Consider the following 19,275-nt stretch of genomic DNA (forward strand, 5'->3'; position numbering starts at 1 on the left):
TCAACAATAGCCAAATTATGGAAAGAGCCTAAATGTCCATCAACTGATGAATGGATAAAGAAATTGTGGTTTATATACACAATGGAGTACTACAGGACAATGAGAAAGAACGAAATATGGCCCTTTCTAGCAACGTGGATGGAACTGGAGAGTGTGATGCTAATTGAAATAAGCCATACAGAGAAAGACAGATACCATATGTTTTCACTCTTATGTGGATCCTGAGAAACTTAACAGAAACCCATGGTGGAGGGGAAGAAAAAAAAAAAAAAAAGAGGTTAGAGTGGGAGAGAGCCAAAGCATAAGAGACTCTTAAAAACTGAGAACAAACTGAGGGTTGATGGGAGGTGGGAGGGAGGGGAGGGTGGGTGATGAGTATTGAAGAGGGCATCTTTTGGGATGAGCACCGGGTGTTGTATGGAAACCAATTTGACAATAAATTTCATATATTGGGGGGAAAAAAAGGGCTGCTTAGAAAGGAGAGGGTTAAGGACAGTCTGCTCATATGCCATGTGTTGTTTCATAGAAGCGATGACCACTGATAATTATGGGTACTGAAGGAAAATCTGAGTTAAGGATACTTGGATAAAGGATTCTTGACAAGTCAGTAGCATATATCTTACTCAGTTGTCTCTAGGGAACAGTGGGTTACAACACACTTAAGTTTTTAAGTAAAAAAACCATTCAATGAATTAATGTTGCTTCCCACGCTACATTTTCTGCCTACTGTTGCCTGTAAAATACCCAGTGATTCTCTTTTATTCGTATTGTGATTTTATTTTATTTTTTGTTCTTTTGTTTAATAGAGAAAGGCTATTCTGGACAGAAAAACTGTGAATAAAAGAAACATAAAAATGAATGAGGAGAGCTATAGAGAGCAGACATAGAAAGTGAAGGAAAGAAAAGTTGAATAAATACAGAGAAAGAGAACAGTTTTTAAAACATTGAGTCTAAGCTCCTTTTGTTCCTAGTTTATAGATGGGGTTGATGATATCCCTAACTAGGCTATAATAATACTAACCAAGAGACTTAACTGCACTGGTGGTGTAAATTTACTAAAATTCTGCAGAATTTTGAAGCGGTATGCTGTTGTCCAGCTAAATCCTTGCTATTTGTTAAGCACTATTTGTTCACTTACAATGTGTGAAGGAAAATTGTGTTAAATACAGATACTTCCATGGTATAATGTTAAAGACAGCAGTATTAAACCACAGATCAAGAAATGCAGACTGGAGTTGTAGAGCCGTACTTACTTACCCCTGATATGGATATTGCCTCATAGAACGCATATTTAACAGCCTAATTAGTTATCTACCTCACTTATTTAATTAGTAAAAAGGTAAGGCCTGCCTCTCAAATGTAGCATGTTGCCATAGAAATTTCAATTTCTCTCTTCTTGAAAGAGAAAAATCCAAAGGACAGAATGAAATTGGATTCCGAGTAGCTCCTTTGGATATTAATAACCATGTAGTGAAGATGCAACTGAAAGGCCACTGGAAGCAGAACACATGGCTGGTTAGTTTTCAAAACTTTTACTTCAGGGGCACATAGGTGGCTCAGTCGGTTGAACGTCTGACTTCTGCTCAGGTCATGATCTCATGGTTCGGAAGTTCAGGCCTCACGTCAGGCTCTGTGCTGACAGCTCCGAGCCTGGATCCTGCTTCAAATTCTCTCTCTCTCTCTCTCTCTCTCTCTCTCTCTCTCTCTGCGCCCTTTTCCCACTCGTGCTCACTCGCGCTCTCTCTCTCTCAAATAAACATTAAAATTTATTTATTTAAAAAACTTTTACCAAAATTTTACAGAAGAACAATGCTTCTTAAAGCACTGACCATAGTAATGTATCAAAGTTTAACCGGCATTAAATTATTTCTTTGTGTAACAGCTTGTCTTTGAAATGAAAAAAGTATTTTAGCTTAGTTCCATTTTTCAAATATGCTTGAATGGGCTTAACTCAGTCTCTCTAAGGGGAAAAAAAATATCTCCAGGATGAGACCAAAATCGAAAATTTCTAACTAAGAATTTTTCAAAAAGTTTTGAGTGAATGAAACCAGGAATTCACTAATAGACTTGCATTACACGTTATGTTACAATCAAGCTACTGTAAACATCAAAACAATTTTGCTCAATACATGAATTGTGTTAATATGTTTCTTCTTGATTGAGAATGTGCTTCAGTCACTGAAGTTATTGCTTGAAGTGTGTGAAGTTGTATCTTTAGCAGGCTTCCCTGGAAAACCTGGGAAACAGGGGACTTAGGTTATCTGTAAAAGAATACAGCAACCAATACCACCTTCTATTGGTGGAGAAACCAATCAATTTTCTGCCTTACCACAAGTAAGAATTTAAGGGAACAATGCAGGCTATTGAGAAAGATGACCCTTAATACTACAAAATGATTTGTCTATGAAAGTATTATGATCAAAGTTTGACTTTACTTTTTGAAGCCCTAGAAACATATGACATGAATCACTGCCAGATACACCCATTGGTTTATTTTATGTGTATGTATTCTGTTTACTTTTTTGTTTTGGGGATGTAGAGTCTTCTGCAACTGACATTTGTTATCCAAATCTGTGTGTCCAGTGTATTTCACTGTACCATGTTCCCCCAGTAACACCCTCATGAGGACAGGACAGGACAGGAATCTTGTCTATATCAAGAAAGATGCTTAGCATATAGTATCTGCTCAGTAAATATTTGTTGAATGAATAAGAGACAGAAGACAGTAGGGTAAATTCTGTACTCCTTATCACATCCTACAAGACTTTCTTTCATTTGGCTTATTTATTAAATACACATCCCTTCTCATCCTAGCCATGAAGCATACCCAGCCACTTCGTTTTAAACTATTTACAGTTTCTATACTTCTGTCCTTTTGCTCATATTGATCCTTGTGCCTAATGTGCCCTTCCCTACTTTGTCTCCCTGGACAGTACCTAAATAGGAATCTGAGTTTTTTGTTTTTTGGGTTTTTTTTTTATGTTTATTCATTTTTTAGAGAATGTGAGCAGGAGAGGGACAGAGAGGGGGCAGGGAAGACAGAGGATCTGAAGCTGGCTCAGCACTGACAGTAGAGATCCCCTTGCAGGGCTTGAACTCATGAACCGTGAGATCATGACCTGAGCCGAAGTCAGACATTTAACCAACTGAGCCACCCAGGCATCCCAGGAATCTGTGTTTTTAAGCTCAGCTAAGACATCATTTCTTCTATGCATCCTTTCCTGAAACCCCAGGCAGAATGTGCTGCTCCCTCTTTAGGGTTTTTGTAGTACCTGTAACACTTACACTTACTTGTTTTCATATCTGTCTTCCCATTCTAAGCTTTCTGTCTGTTGAAGACATGAGCTATATAATTTTCATCTTAAAATTAGCACCACATCAACAAGTACCACTTGCTCAGTAACTTAAACGAGTGAGTGAATTCTAGTGAGTTCTGCGTAGTTTACTAGTTTGTATTTCATATTTGAGATTCTTATTTCTCCAACTACAAAAGATCCTTCACTGCCAGAACCATGTCTTATATTTCTAAAGTGCCTAGCAGAATACTACGTGTATAGAGAATGTTTACTATATACTTAGCTGATTATTTATTTGGCAATCCAAGACAGTTTTCTCAGTGCCATTCAGTAGCTTTGGATAATCTATTGATGTCAGGAACCCTTCAGACTCATCCTGAGTCATAATCCTATAATCTACAACCTCCTGGCCTATAGAAATACAATCTTATTTATAAGATTTATTTATAAGAGTTCCTGGAATTTCTTTTTTTTTTTTTTTTTACTCACTGGTTTTGGTTTATGTATCCTGAAGCTCTGTTATTGAGTGCATATACATTAACGATTATTATATCTTCTTGATGAATTGATTCTTTTATCATTGTATGTCTTTCTTGAAATCTGATGGTATTCCATGTGCTTTGCCTGATATTAACATAACCATTCTAGCTTTTTTTAGGTTAGTGCGTGCATGGTATATCTTTTACCATATATTTGCTTTTAAGCTATCTATGTCTTTATATGTGAAATGAGTTTCTTGTCACAGATATATACTGTCTAGTATATATCCCACCAACCCAGAGGGCACAGGTCTAGGGGGAAGGGCTGTCTCTTCCTCCTTGGTTCCAGAGGGCAAGGCTACCTCCTAGGTTTCAATAGGCTAGGCTATCACCCAGGGCCAGAGGGGTGGAGTTGCCACCCCAGTGGGCCTGGAGGATAGAGCATCCAGCCAGAGAGGATTATTCTCAAGCCTTAAAATCTAGTGGAATTTGCCCTGTGAGGTTTTGAATTTGCTTGGGACCCATGATCCCTTCTGGAATAGGATTGGCTAGCCTATGCCTGTCCCACCATTGTATTTTAGAAGTAGATAATTTGGTTTCAACAGGTTCACATCTACAGAGGAATTTTTGCCTCAAGGTGAATCATACCTTGAGTCTTTTCCACATTTGATTTAGATAATATTTAGATGAGATTTGCAGTTTAGAGTTGAGGCTGAACTGAGTTAAGACTTTTGGGCTGTTGGGGGATGCCCAGCTGGCTCAGTCAGAGGAGTGTGCAACTCTTGATCTTGGGGTTATAGATTTGAGCTCCAGGTTGGGTATAGAGATTACTTAAAAATAAAATCTTAAAAAAAAAAAAGGACTTTTGGGCTATTGGGATGGGGGTAAATGTGTTTTGCATGTGAGAAACACATGGAGGTGGGGTATTACGGGCTGAATTATGTCCCCTCAAATTTTTATATCGAAACCCAAACTCCAAGAATGTGACTGTATTTGGAGACAGAGCCTTCAATGAAGTAATTAAGTTGAAATTAGACTGAGAGTGCGGGCCCTAATCCAATCTGACTGGTTCCATATAAGAAGAAGAGATTAGAACATATGGAGAAACACTAGGGGTATGTGATCACAGAGGAAAAAAAAAACACGTGAAGACACAGAAAGAAGGCAGTCCTCTGCAAGCCAAGGAGAGAGGCCTCAGAAGAAACCAACCCAACCAACACCTTGATCTTGGACTTCTAACTTCGAGACCAGTGAGAAAATACATTTCTGTTATTAAACCACCCAGTCTGGTATTTTGTTATGGCAGCCTTGCATATTAATATGCCTTCTTTTTGAAAGCTATTCTTGTCTGGATATGGAATTCTAGGTTGACTCTTCTGTTTTTTAATACTTTAAAGATGCTGTTACATTTTTTTCTGGCTTACATAAGTTTCATATGAAAAGTCTTTTATATTCATATATATACTTTTTCTTTGTCATGTTTCTTTTTTTCTCTGACTGCTTTCAAGATTTTCTTTTTATCTTTTGTTTTCAACCATTTGAAACTAATGTGCCTACTTGTGTTTTTCTTTGTATTTCCTGTTTGGACTAAAATCCTGTTTTGGATCTCTGAGTCTCTTGGACCTGCATTTTGTTGTCTTTCATTAATTTTAGAAAATTCTTGGCCATTTTCTCTTTATATATGTCTTTGCTTCTTTGTCTCTTTTCCTTCTCTGACTACAGTTGTATATTTGTTAGGTCATTTGATCATGTCCCACATTTCTTGGATATCTGTTTTGTTTTGTCTTTCATGTTATATTTAGAGATTCCTACTATCAACTTTGGTGATTTCTGTTGATCTGTCTTCAAGTTCACTTGCGTTTTTTGTGTGTCTCATAATTTTTTTATTAAATGGCAAATGCTATATGTAAAAGAACAGTTGAAACTGAAGTCAATAATATTTATGTCTGGAAATAGGCATTCCTCTTCCATCAGGCCATTAGTGTTGGGAACTGAGTCAAGTAAGTCAGTAATTGAGCTGGGTTTGAGTTTTGTTTTAGCAGTAGTTACTTCATTGCACACAGGCTTTAAATTTTCCAGCAAATTGCCACTATCATATATTTAATATAAGTTCTAGAGTATTGACTTTTTTTTGTTTTCCTACTTTGTTCTCAGCTTTCAGTACGTTCCTCATGCCTGTGTCATGGAGGGCTCTTTCTTTATCCTCTTGCCCTTCTCCAAGTAGCAGACTGCTCTTGTTACTCAGTCCATTGTTCATGGTTGGGTCAGGGGAGGTTTCTTCATTTTTCTGCTCCAGATTCAGTCATAGGCAGCCTCCGTTTCAGTGTTCCTGCCCCACCCCAGTGACAGACAATTCTCCCCACTCTCAAGTTCTAGACTGCAGGCAGATTTCCTTCTCTTCTCCAGAAGCAGCAGACTTCTGCTTTGAATCAGTTCAGAATTTGGGGGCATAGTGGACTCCCTATCTCTTCTCTGGTGATAGATTCCTTTGCCTAGTGTCAATGCAAGATAGGATAGATTTTTTACTATTGCAGTGGCAGCCAGTCTTTAGGAACAGGGTTCCTGCCCTGCCCCCAGCACACACTGCTTTTCTTGTCAAAGCAGAATGAGGCCCTAGGCACTGAAAGGTTTCTTGCCTCCTCTAGCATACTACTCTTGCTTTATATCCAAGAAGAGTCCAGGGTGCAAGTGGGTCTTGTGTACCTGTCCTCTCATGGCAGGCATTGCAACTTGTGCTCAGACAGCGTCTAAAGTATGGATAGATTTCTGTAGTGCTACTGCTCTACCCTCAAACCTTGCCAGACCCCACTTCCTGTACCATGGAGGTAGGGCTATCTTGGGATTCCCACTCTGTCCCTAATCTTTCTAACTAACACACTGTAACAGCCAATAGAATTAGGAAGTAAAGTCTTAACATTGTACAGAATTCTCTAACGGTCCATTTAGGAAATACGAGGATTGATGTCATTTTTACTCCTCGTGCTATGTTCACAGAACTGGCATGGACTTACTCCAATAAAAACATCCCTTTTTTGAAAGGTGGAAGATTATGTATACCCATAGAACTATTAAAGTTTTTTCTCAACCTATCAATAGATTGGTAGCTTAATGATAATTATAGAATAGCTAGATGGAAGAATGTGATATATTCTTTCTAGGCTCTACCTTGAAATTGTTCATAGCAGTGACTTTTAATTTCTGAGGTTTTGTAGGTCTGCCCCCAAATTTTATACTCTTTGGAGTTGTCTTTGTGTGTGATATATTAGTTTTGATTGGATTGAACTTGACATGGATGACAGACAAGCATGTATACATTAGTGTCATGTGCTACAGGTGTCAGCTTCATGGGAGATGATAAATGGTAGATGATAGTTATTACTGTTTACATGCTCATTATTTTTGGTTAATATTTTACTAAGACTGCCTGTTGAGTTCCACATCAACCTTGGAATTTTGCCTTGTTCTAGAATCTTGAGCATGAAAAAGTCTGACCCTAAATCTTTAGCTATACCTGTGCTTTCTTAATTTCAAGCTTCCTATCATTGTGTATCCATGTTGTGATCTAAGAGAGCAGTCTTAAGTATAGATATTTTAGGAATCACAAAAATGGTTTGCAGAAGATTGAGAAAACCTATAGTTGCCATTTTTTATGTAATATATATTTAATTGCAGTTTTGGTCCACATGTTCTTCTTTGTGGTTATACCAAATTATTTTTAATGAAACATTTCAAGCTTTCAGAAAAAACATAGAGATTAATATAACATCAGCTTTATACTCAGAATTAACAAACACTACTTTGTTATATCTGTTTTAGGTTTTTTTAATTTTTATTTGTTTTTGTTTCAGGTTTTTATTTAAATTCTAGTTAGTTAACATGTAGTATAATACTGGTTTCAAGTGTAGAATTTAGAGATTCATCCCTTATGTATAATATGCAGTGCTCATCACAACAGGTGCCCTCCTTAATACCCATCACCTATTTAGCCCATTTCCCCCTCCCTCCATCAACCCTCAGTTTGTTCTCTATAGTTAAGAGTCTCCCTCTTATGGTTTACCTCCTTTTTCCCCCCTACGTTCATTTATTTTGTTTCTTAAATTCCACATATGAGTATAATTATATGGCATGTGTCTTTCTCTGACTGACTTACTTCACTTAGCATAATATGCTCTTGCTCCATTCACGTTGTTGCAAATGGCAAGATTTCATTCTTGTTGATGGCTGAGTAATACTCCATTGTGTATATATATATATACCACATCATCTTTATCCATTCATCAGTTGGTGGACATATGGCCTCTTTCCATAGTTTGGATATTGTTGGCAATGCTGCTATAAATATCAGTGTGCATGTATCCCTTTGAATCTGTATTTTTGTATCCTTTGGGTAAATACCTAGTAGCACCATTGCTAAATTGTAGGGTAGTCCTATTTTTAATTTTTTGAGGAATCTCCATACTGTTTTCCAGAGTGGCTTTACCAGTTTGCATTCCCACCAACATGTAAGAGGGTTCTTCAGGGCTTTTAAATTTTTTTTGAAATATTTACTTATTTATTTTGAGAAAGAGGAAGAGAGAGCGAGCATGGGGGAGGGGCAGAGAGAGAGGGAAAGAGAGAATCTCAAGCAGGCTCCATACTGTCAGCACAGAGCCTGATGTGGGGCTCGATCTCATGAAATGTAAGGTCATGACCTGAGCTAAAATCAAGAGTCTGACACTTAACCAACTGAGCCACCCAGGCACCCCTTCAGAGCTTTTTTTAATGCTAAATATAGTTAAAGTCTTCTTCATACCCCTTCTCAGTTGCATTTTTCCTGTTTCATCTGTAGTGGCAACTGCTATCCAAAATTGGTATGCATTTTTGCAGTCTACTTTTTTACCTTTTTAATAATGTACATATTTGTTTCCATAAACAATATGCAATATGATTTAGTATGATACAAATTTGAAATAAGTGGCATCATACTATTTAGACCATCTTTCTGTTCTTTATTGTTTACTATTCCCAGGCTCTCTAGTCACTTAGTGTTGGGAAAAGAGACATTGTTGAAATTTTTTCAAATAAATATACATTTTTTACCATTTTACATATGGTTCTGGAGCCCTAAAGAAGCTGTCTTTGAAAAACTAGATTGAGATAGTGTCAAAGTAGAATGCTATTATGGTACAAAGTTTGAAAAACTAGATTGAGATAGTGTCAAAGTAGAATGCTATTATGGTACAAAGTGCCTAGCATTAAGAAAAAGTTTTATTAAGTTCAATTTTAGATTTGAACATCTTCTCTGTTTATTTTAGTCCCATATTTGACCACTGTCTGTTATCTTCCAGTATCGCAGCTCACAATGGAAATTACAGGTCTGTATTTCCCACACTACACTTCTATCTTCTTCTCCTACATAAGGTGCCTTTGTTCCTTTTGTTTTTTTTAATTTTTTTAATGTTTCTTTCTTTTTGAGAGAGAGAGCGACAGAGTATGAGCAGGGGAGGAGCAGAGAGATAGGGAGACACAGAATTTGAGGCAGGCTCCAGGCTCTGAGCTGTCAGTATGGAGCCCAACACGGCCCTCGAACTCATGACAAGATCATGACCTTAGCTGAAGTCGAACACTTATCCAACTGAGCCACCCAAGCACCCCAGGTGCCTTCATTTCTTTGCCAAGTCCTCTTGCCAGCTCTTAGGCAGGAAATCTTGTTAGTGTCTCCATAAATCCAGCACTGAATTGATACTAGCTAACATATAACTAACATCTACTCAAGGAGTTGGATTATTGGTTCTTGGGGCAAGTATTATAGAACTGTTGGGAAAATTGTGGAAACTTTTCAACTAAAACTTTTCTGTATATGCAGACAATTTGAGACTTTTAAGTTTTCAGACTTACTTTCAATAGAGCTTGAGAATTTGGGTCTTGGTGTATTTGGGAGGGATAACGATGAGTTTAACATAAGTATTATATATGTTTTTTAAGGGTTATATTGCTACATAACAGTTCCTTGTTTTCAGAAAGATGTAACAAGGTGGGACACTCCAGATATTTGTAGGTACAGATATCTGAAAGACCACACTCCTATGTATAACATAGCTGCAAGTGATTATGTTCAACTTCACAGTGAGGTCAGGAAGCATTTATAAGTCTCCTATGACTCTCTTATTCATACACTTCTGTTTTGTATAACATAATTTCCCTGCAACAATGAACAGCTTTTCAACTTGTCACCAGCACAATGGCTCATATAAAGTGAATGTGGTAACCAGGTTGGAGCATAATATTGTTCATGGGTCAAAGTATTCTGGTTTGAAGAAATTGTGTGTATTGTGATTTTATGCACACTGGCCAGAATCAATATAATCATCAAAAACTAAATTGATTCATTTGGGAATACCTATAGTTAATTATATACACTTTCAGTATTTTGGTTTGCAAGTGAAGGGATACATGGAAATTATATTTTGAAGACTTGGGTCCTATTCCTTTGGGTTTTTATCTCTACACTTTACCAGGCATACATTGTTCAAATAGTGAAATTAAGGCTATTTCGTCTCTAGCTGTGATCTTGTCAAGTTCCAACAACCAAGTAAATTTGGTACAGGTCACATTTGAGATAGTTTATGGCCAGAGAAGCCTTGTTTTTAAATATCTTGGGTACACAAAAGAACATCCACTATTTTATCTTCCAGGTAATTTTTTTTCTAACTCACATTATGCATTTTTACTTCTTATCATATAAAATTAGAAGTTATGTTCACAATATTGTATTCATTCAGCATTGAGGTTAAAGGGAAGCATGTTCCAAAAGGATGGAATGAATAACCAGAAACTCAGTTGTACACCTTACTGTACTCCAAATTGAGTGAATACTTCTGGAGCAGCGCTTCTCTGAAATGATAGAGGATATCAGAATCTCCCAAAGAACTGCCCTCTACTCTACATTCCCATCTTCGTGATTCTAATAATCAAGGGGAAATGAGGTTAGAGAAAAATAAGGTGAATCCAGGAGTGAACTCTCAGGCACTGTCAGGAGAGAAAATTGATTACTTATGCAGTTTGTAGTATCCTGAAAGATTAAAACATACCAGGAGCCCCCATGGGTGCTCATACAGAATCAGATTACAAGCAACATCTTTACCGTCTTTCCAGTATATACTACTATGAGTTTCATAGTCTTTTTTTCTTTAACATCTCAACAATATCATAACACTAGAGTTCATTTCAACAGAAATTATTTTAAGGAGACCCTAAATATTGCTGCCCAAGTACTCAGGTATTCAGGACTCCTTGGAGCCATGACAGAGTCTAAGGCTATGTGTGGCATAGAACAGCATAAATCCAGAACATCTTATACCAGAAAGTGTTCCAAGAGCGGTGGTATATTTCAGAAGGACATGGGGCTCTCAATGGCAAAATGTTGAAGAATTTGAGCAGCAAAATAAATATTGATAGTAGCAGATTATAACCCATTGAATAAAATAGAAATCTGTGAATCTATACTGGTATGAAGAAATGAATGAATAAACAAATGGGGGAGAAAGGAGAAAGCTGTATCCTATAGTAGAATGTGAGCTAGTAAAGGTGGAAGGAATGATGTAATTGGAGAATCACTATTTAGCAACCATCATAGTAGTAACTGCTTTGGGCAAGAATCATCAATAAATGTGAAAAACAGTAGGTAGAAGTTTGTATTTACATAGTCTGAAAGTATCTCTTCACAAAAAAACTATTCCACTTAATTAGCACAAAATTCTTTTAGTTAATTTGCATTGGAAAAACCCAATAGATAACATTTAAACCAAGTGACTAAAGTTTAACATCACCCTTAGTGGTACAAATCAACATTACATACTTTCTGATTATATGCACTGAGAAGAACACAGGTGTTTTTCTGCTACACAGTATGTAATCTAAATTTAATAATTAGGAAACATATAAAGTTATATAGAAATACAGTAAATGAATGATAGAGGCAAAGATAGCAAAATGTTAGCAGTTAAGTAATCTGGATAAAGGGTTGGAGAGTTCTTTGTATTCTTGCAACTTTTCTGTAAGTTTGAAATTATTTCAAAGTAAAAAAGTTTTAAAAATTTAAGTCAGTAAATATGGGGTTCAGATTTTCATCATCTTGTGAAAATGGAGGTGCTTTAGAGTATTGAAAATATTAAGAAGTGTATTAGTCTAGACGACTCCAAAATATTACCCATAGGCAGCAACAAGATGATGCAACCCTTTACAGAATGAATTTGGGTTGGGGGCAGGGGGTGTGGCACCTGGCTGGCTCAATGGGAAGAGCATGCAACTCTTGATCTTGGGGTTGTGAGTTCAAGCCCCATATTGGGTGTAGAGATCACTTAAATAAATAAAATTGTGGGGGAAAAAAAGAATGAACGTTTTATATATAGACTAATTGTGTAACCCCACAACCAGTTGGTAGACATTATAAGGCAGCTTTTAGTTTAACAGAAAGAAAAACTTCTGTATCTGTCAGCCAAAAAAAAAAAAAAAAATAGACAGCCATATAGGAAAGTAGTTCTTTCTTGGAGAAGCTGCTCACTTGCGTTGTAGAAAGAATTCAGCATTGGGGCACCTGGGTGGCTCAGTTGGTTAAGTTTCCATCTTCAGCTCACGTCATGATCTCACGGTTCGTAAGCTCGAGCCCCACGTTGGGCTCTGTGCTGACAGCTCGGAGCCTGGAGCCTGCTTTGGATTCTGTGTCTCCCTCTCTCTCTGCCCCTCCCCTGCTCATGCTCTGTCTCTCTCTGCCTCAAAAATAAATAAGACTTTAAAAGAAATGTTTTATAAAAAGAAAGAAAGAAAGAAAGAATTCAGCATTTGGAGATTATTTGAGTCAGATTATTTCCAAGATGTTTCCCCCCTGCCCCCAATCCTGGTTGTCTGTCATTCTAGTGTAAAGGGAATGTAAACAGCCCTAGCCCCCAAAATTTTAAGACTGTATTTGAATATGACATTGTAACTCAAACTCAAAAAATAAATTAGGTAAAAGATTTGAAAAGCAGAAGGTAGGAATAGTTTAAAAATAAACAATTGTTTCAAAAGGGCAGCTTACATAGAGAAATTAAAAGTACAGAACTTAATGATAGGGTAAAGGCTTTTGTCTAAATGGCAAGGGCCCAGGTTTCTCCTTTTTTCTATTCATCTAAGGGCAGAATGAGAGAGTATATTAAATTACAAAAAGATATGTTTCAGTTAAACATAGGGAAAAATCTGTGGACATGGAATAAATTTCAAAGGGATGTGGTAGAATTTCCTTTCAGAGAGATTTAAAAACTAAAGTTGAGTCCCAGACACTTAGTGCCCCCTCCCTAACCCCATCACACTTATCATATTGTGCCCATTTGATATAGATCATCTCATGCTGTCAGTAAATATATATGACCTGTATGTTGAATGCAAATATTTTTGAAAGTAAACCTTTCATTTGTAAAACTTTAGTAGCCCTGGAATTTTTGGTAAAGCCAGTGTTTTTGGTTCCAAAATTGGGCCTTTGTAAACAAGGATTAGCAATGGGTAGTTGTTTTTAAGCCTTAATAAAGAAATGTTTTTTAATTTCAGATGTTCGCCAAATGGCCCATCAGTAGCTAAAATTACCCCCAATTTGGCAGACATAGGGAACGTAAAACACTAAACATAAGAGAAAAATGAAAAAAAATTGGACTTTATCAAAACTTTAAACTTGTGCTCATCAGAACATTCACTTTATATGTGTGTGCACACGTGTGTGTATATTGAGCAAAGGACTTCTATCGCAAAGATATTTTAAAAGTTGGTAACAAAAAGACAAAACAATACAATTTTTAAATGGGCAGAAGACTTGAATAGACAATTCACAAAGAAGATACACAAATTAAGCACATGGAAAAATGCTCACACAAATGAAAGCCACAATGAGATTGTGCTACAATCCCACAAAAATGGCTAAAATTGACAAAACTGGTAATACCACTTGTTAGGTGTCAAACAGCTGGAACACTGATACTGGTGAGAATTTAAAGTGGTACAAGACTTTGGGAAGCCGTTAGGCAGTTTCTTATTAAATTAGAAATACTCTAATACTCCTAATTAGATATACTCTTATCCTGTAATCCAGCAGTTCCCTTCTTACTTACTTAAGAGATGTGTCCACAAAAAGATGTGTACAAGAGTGTTGATAACAACTTTATTTGTAAAAGTCCAAAACTGGAAACAGTCCACATGTTCATTAACAAAACAGGTATTTTTAATTATTTTATATCATGAAATGGAATACTACTAAGCAGTAAACAACAATGAACTAAATACAAGCAACTTTATGAATGAATCTCAAAAATACAATATCAAACAAAAGAAACCAGATACAAAATAAAATGTAATTAATGTATGAGCAGAATAAACTAATCTATGGTGGTAAAATTAGAACATTGGTTTCCTGTAGGAATTGACTGAAAGATAGTACAAGAAACTTTCTGGGATGTTGGAAATGTTCTGTGTTTTGGTTGGGGTGGTGGTTATATGGATATATGTATTTATCAAAATTTGTCAAATTGTACACTTAAAGATCTGTGCATTTCACAATATGTCAATGATAGTTAAATTAAAATGAAAACAGAAGGGCACCTGGCTGGCTCAGTCGGACAAGCATGTGACTCTTGGTCTTGGGGTCTTGAGTTTGAGCCCCACATTGGGTATAGAGATTACTAAAAAAAAAATTAAATAAACTAAAAAAAACTTGAATAAAAAAAATGAAAACTGAAAAATCATTCCCCACTGCCAGGCTTCTTTTTAACTTTTTGAAGAAGTTGGACTGATAAGCAGATCCTGCTAAAACTTAAGATGGAATTTCTCCCTAGAGTACAAATTCCTTTTCTCCACCATGAATGCCAGCCTCCCATCAGGGGCCCGACCACACTGGAATGAACTTGTATCAGCCAGTCTGTTCTGTGGGTCATGGAGCTTTGGATTCCATCTCCCTTTCCCAGCACTCTGTCCCATTTTTTAATTTCCAGGGAAGTATTGTTCCAAAACTTGGCTCAGACCTTGTCCTCTCCCTGGATTCCTTCTTCCATTTGTTTTCTTGATTTTGATCAATCACTCTTTGGCATGTATCCCTTTCTTTTCAAGGTGGTGAATCGGGGGGTTAAATGCTGGGGCCAGTATTGGGCACAGGACCTAAAAGTCCTCTCCCTCGCTCAGGGAGTGCATCAGTCATCAGTCACAACATGACATTTCATCCTCCTGTTTTAGCATCTGCACAGATTGCTGTACCACAGAAGTGAGCCAAATGGACTTAGGAGCTGTTGGGGGACAAGGGACAGGGGGCAACAGCAAGAGAAAATAAGAAAGAAAGAAAAAGAATGGTTCTTTGTGGGGCAACAAACTTTGTTCTGGTTCCCAGCCTGAATGTTTCTGATCTGGTTTTCTTCTTTTTGTGATGTTTGAACTCGTTTCCTTAGCTCCAATGTTGAACTCTTGTCCAAAAAACTAAGAGCAGCAGAGTGTGAGAGGCTGAGAGAGGCAAGACCAGCAATCCAGCAAAAATAACTGCAGAGCTGCAAAGATAAATGTGTGCCTGTATCAGGACTGGGCTTGAGAAGTGTGTGTGTGTGTGTGTGCGCGCGCGCGCGCGTCTTAACAAATTTATGAGAAAAATCCTGTGGAGTAGCCTCACTGTTTCTCTCCTCTCTGCTCTCACACAGTCTGGCACTTTCTCCTCCTTCTGACAGCTGCCATTAACCTTTTTCTGCAAAGAGCAGAGTATCTTGCCAATTGGATGTTGAAAATTTGGCAGAGAAAAGCTTGTTCAAAAAAAGAAAAAAAGAAGGAAAGAAAGATAGGGAAGAGCTGGGCAGACCCCACGAGAGAGGACAGGGGCTGACAGGGTACTAAGCTGGGCCATAGGACACAAAACTGCTGCCTTAACTGCTGATAAAATCCCCAAAAGCTGAGTTGGGGAAAGGAAGAGGAAATGAGGATTTGAATATAAAAGCAATAAGGACCTCTTTTACATAGTTGAAATTACACAGATATTAAGCATTATCTGCAGCTCGCTCTCAATGTGAGAGTAGCCTTATGGTGTGCACATGAAAGGCTTCAGTTAACTAGGGACAAAACTATAGGTTTGGGGCAGAATGTAGAATAATCTTGCTTGTGGAGAGAGAGGTTAAGAGACCCTGCTAGACCAAAACTTTTTTTGATAGAAAGGATCCATGAACCATTTCCTTTTTTAATTTGCCTCAGAGAAGGGGAATTCTCCTGTTTCTGTTTTGTCTGTAGATCTTGCCCTCCACTTCTTGCCTAGGATAGCTCTTGGTCCCCATTACTGGTGCCTACCTCCAACTAGCCTGGACTAAATAAAAGTGAACATAAAACACCTACTCTGAATTCAGGTCTCACGTGTTCTTGGCTTTGCAGCAAAAAAAATGCAAGAAACTTTTTTAGTTTTTATTACCTCGGTCTTGCACTGGATCCTTTAGAGTTCTAAAATATGAATATGGAATATTTTTTAATTACAAAACTCTATATTTATAGAGATCTTAATGTTTTCTAGCTGCCCTAATTGCATTTTTTCCTTTGTGTTTAAAGTATTTCCATGGGAGAAGAGGTTAACACTCCTGATTCTGTAGAGCTCCTACAGGAGCAATTATTTACCGTCTTGGAATTTTAATGAGTCTTAACAATTACTGCAGTCCAGTACATTAAACACGGGTCTGTCGTCTCCAATGTCATCTTGCAGAGATAATGCTCCTCCAACTAAGCAAAGAAGAAAATTAATGCTGTGGATGGGGGAAAAAAAAAAAAACCAAAACATGACCAGCATAGGCACGGAAACTTGGAAATGACAGTTTTTTGGTCTAGTCAGAGCATTTGAAATAAATGGTCCTAGTTTTCTTCCAAACTATTTAATTTTTTACCAAAGGTTTGGTGGGACAGTCCAGAAATAGAAGTAACAAATTTTTTATGGGCAGAGTATCTCCTCTGGTGTATGCCAGGGACTCGCAGCCATGTTTCTGGCCCAGCATACCAGAAGGATTCAAAGCTCCTATAGTAACGGTGGCGAGGTACAAAAGTAATTCTCTAAGGGAGACCTGTTTAAACTTAAGAAAAGACAAAAGGTGTGGGACCAAACCCCTCTCCCAGTGGGACATGACCTCTTAGGTGTAAAATCAAAAGGGTACCATAAAATGTAAGCAGTCTTCAGTTTCCATACAGACAGTACTGCCATTCCTGACTTGGCTCTCCTGTGCCCCATAACGTAAAGCCCTGCTTCCCCCAGAAAGTACAGGGGAAATGCTACCACAACCTCTTTTCCTATACTATTCACTAGTCTGAAGAGTCCCTGCTACTCGAATGACCTAGCCCTTCACAACAGCCACTAGCTATTACTGCTGTATTCCCCGAGTCTCTAAGAGAACCTCCTGCACCCCTTATAAGAACAGCCTGTTTGCTGGAGCCACTGCCATAGAAGTGAGGTTTTCTGCTAAGTCAGAAAGGTGGGACTAGGCCATACTCACTTGCCACTGGGGCAAGTGAAGATGCATTTTTGATGTCTGGAGTTAGAATCCAGAAGGCATCTTGCAGTATGTAAAACGTTATGAATGGTGGTTAAGTTCTGTGACTCCTTACACCAACAATATTGTATTAGTTTGCAAAGCTGCCATAACAAGACATTACAGACTGGGTGGCTTGAACAGCAGTAATTTATTTCTCACCATTCTGGAAGCTAGCAGTCAAGATCAAGGTGTTGGCAGGCTTGCTTCCTCCTGAGGCCTCTGTCCTTGGCTTGCAGATGGCCACCTCCTCACCATATCTCTACGTGACCTTTCCTTCGTGTACGTGCATCCCTGATGTCTCTGTCCAGATTTCCTCTTCTTCACAAAGACACCCAGTCATCAGAATAGGACGCACCCTAACAGCCTCATCTTAACTCAGTTATCTCTTTAAATACACCTCTTTAAGTCACATCTCCACCTACAGTCACATTCTGAGGATATGCGATTAGAGTTTCAACATGTGAGTTGGGGGAGGGAGCATGATTCAGCCTGTAACAAACATTATGGGCCAGTAGTCTCATGGGGACTACTGGGGAACCTAACTACTACTTAGGTAATTGTTTCTGGGTTTCAAACAACTGACTTTCAAACTCTGGAAACGGCATTCCAAATAAATCCTGGGGCCCTGCCTATTAAAAGGTAGGAGGGTACTGCACAATCTGTTACTCACACCCACTAATTACAAAATACTCCCTTAGAGGAGTTGCAGGGCGTACTGGTGACTTCAATCCAGAATACTATGAAAAGAACTTAGCAACTGGACCTTTCTTTAAAAGCTGTGTAATAGATATAAAAGCACCAAACATAAAGTAGACACTTGTTTAGTGAATGAATCAAATCAGGAATTTTTGGAGGTGTTCTTCTACACTGTATGAATGCTATCTTATTGCTTTGTCTACTAATTTTTATACAAAAGACCACCTAGGCACAAAAGAAAATCTCCCTATGCTGTCCTGGTGAAAGCGAGCCTTTAATTTTAACACTGAACAGATCTTGCTATAAATTGTAGTGATGCTTAGAAGCCCTAAAGATTAGGTTTTGATTGATAGATTAGGTTTTAACGTTATCAGAGTAAAAAAAAAAAAAAAAAAAAAAAATCCTACCCTTTTCTAATGTAAACCCTAAGCCAAAGGTCAGACGCTAACATCCTATTGCCAATTTAACAGAAAAGCATGATATGGTAGTGGCTTAAAAGTAGTATCATAGGATGTTTGATAAAGCTCCTGCCTGATTTCATCTGTTCTTAAATTTCACTGTTCAATTTATTCCTTTGAATCATGTATCCCACCAAAGTACTGCCTTTTTAAATGCAGGAATTTCTAGGAAGGATAGCACATTGACATTACCACCTAGCACGTCTGGTGGGGTATCTGAACACCAGAATGATTAGAATAGTGAGTAACTCAGAAGAGGTCAAAAAAGACCAAATTGCCAGATTAAAAACCAGATTAGGGGCACCTAGATGGCTCAGTCAGTTAAGCATCTGACTTCGGCTCAGGTCATGATCTTGCAGTTTGGGTTCGAGCCTCGTGTCAGGCTCTGTGCTGACAGCTCAGAGCCTGGTGCCTGGAGCCTGCTTCAGATTCTGTGTCTCCCTCCCTCTCTGCCCCTCCCCCTCTGCCCCTCCCCCTCTCATGCTCTGTCTCTGTCTCTCAAAAATGAATAAACGTTAAAAAATTTAAAAAATAAAAAAACGTTAATCTCCTCAGATAACCCAGGCCTGGTGATAAAGCATCATTATACTTTGAATTCTCTGATTTTCAGCTATTTGATACATCAAGAGTATGTGGGAAATCACACCAACCTTTCAGGAGCTTTTAGCCTAAATTTGAGCCAACAGATACTATTCCTTTAAAAAAAAAAAAAAAAAAAAGTTCAGCAGGGCGCTGGGGTGGCTCAGAAGGTTAAACATCCAACTCTTGGTTTGGGTTTAGGTCATGATCTCATGGTGGTTTCAAGCCCGGT

The 19,275-nt window shown here is 37.9% G+C and overlaps 1 protein-coding gene across 9 annotated transcripts in view; it reads left to right on the forward strand.

Annotated features, from left to right (window-relative positions):
* The window catches only part of ERC1 (ELKS/RAB6-interacting/CAST family member 1), a 516,510-nt gene that overhangs the window by 471,895 nt on the left and 25,340 nt on the right, over nt 1–19,275 (forward strand). The gene's annotated exons all lie outside the window — the stretch shown is intronic.

This window comes from Panthera pardus, unplaced genomic scaffold (assembly GCF_024362965.1).
Source record: "Panthera pardus isolate Hobbes unplaced genomic scaffold, ASM2436296v1 HiC_scaffold_6, whole genome shotgun sequence".
Lineage (NCBI taxonomy): Eukaryota > Metazoa > Chordata > Mammalia > Carnivora > Felidae > Panthera > Panthera pardus.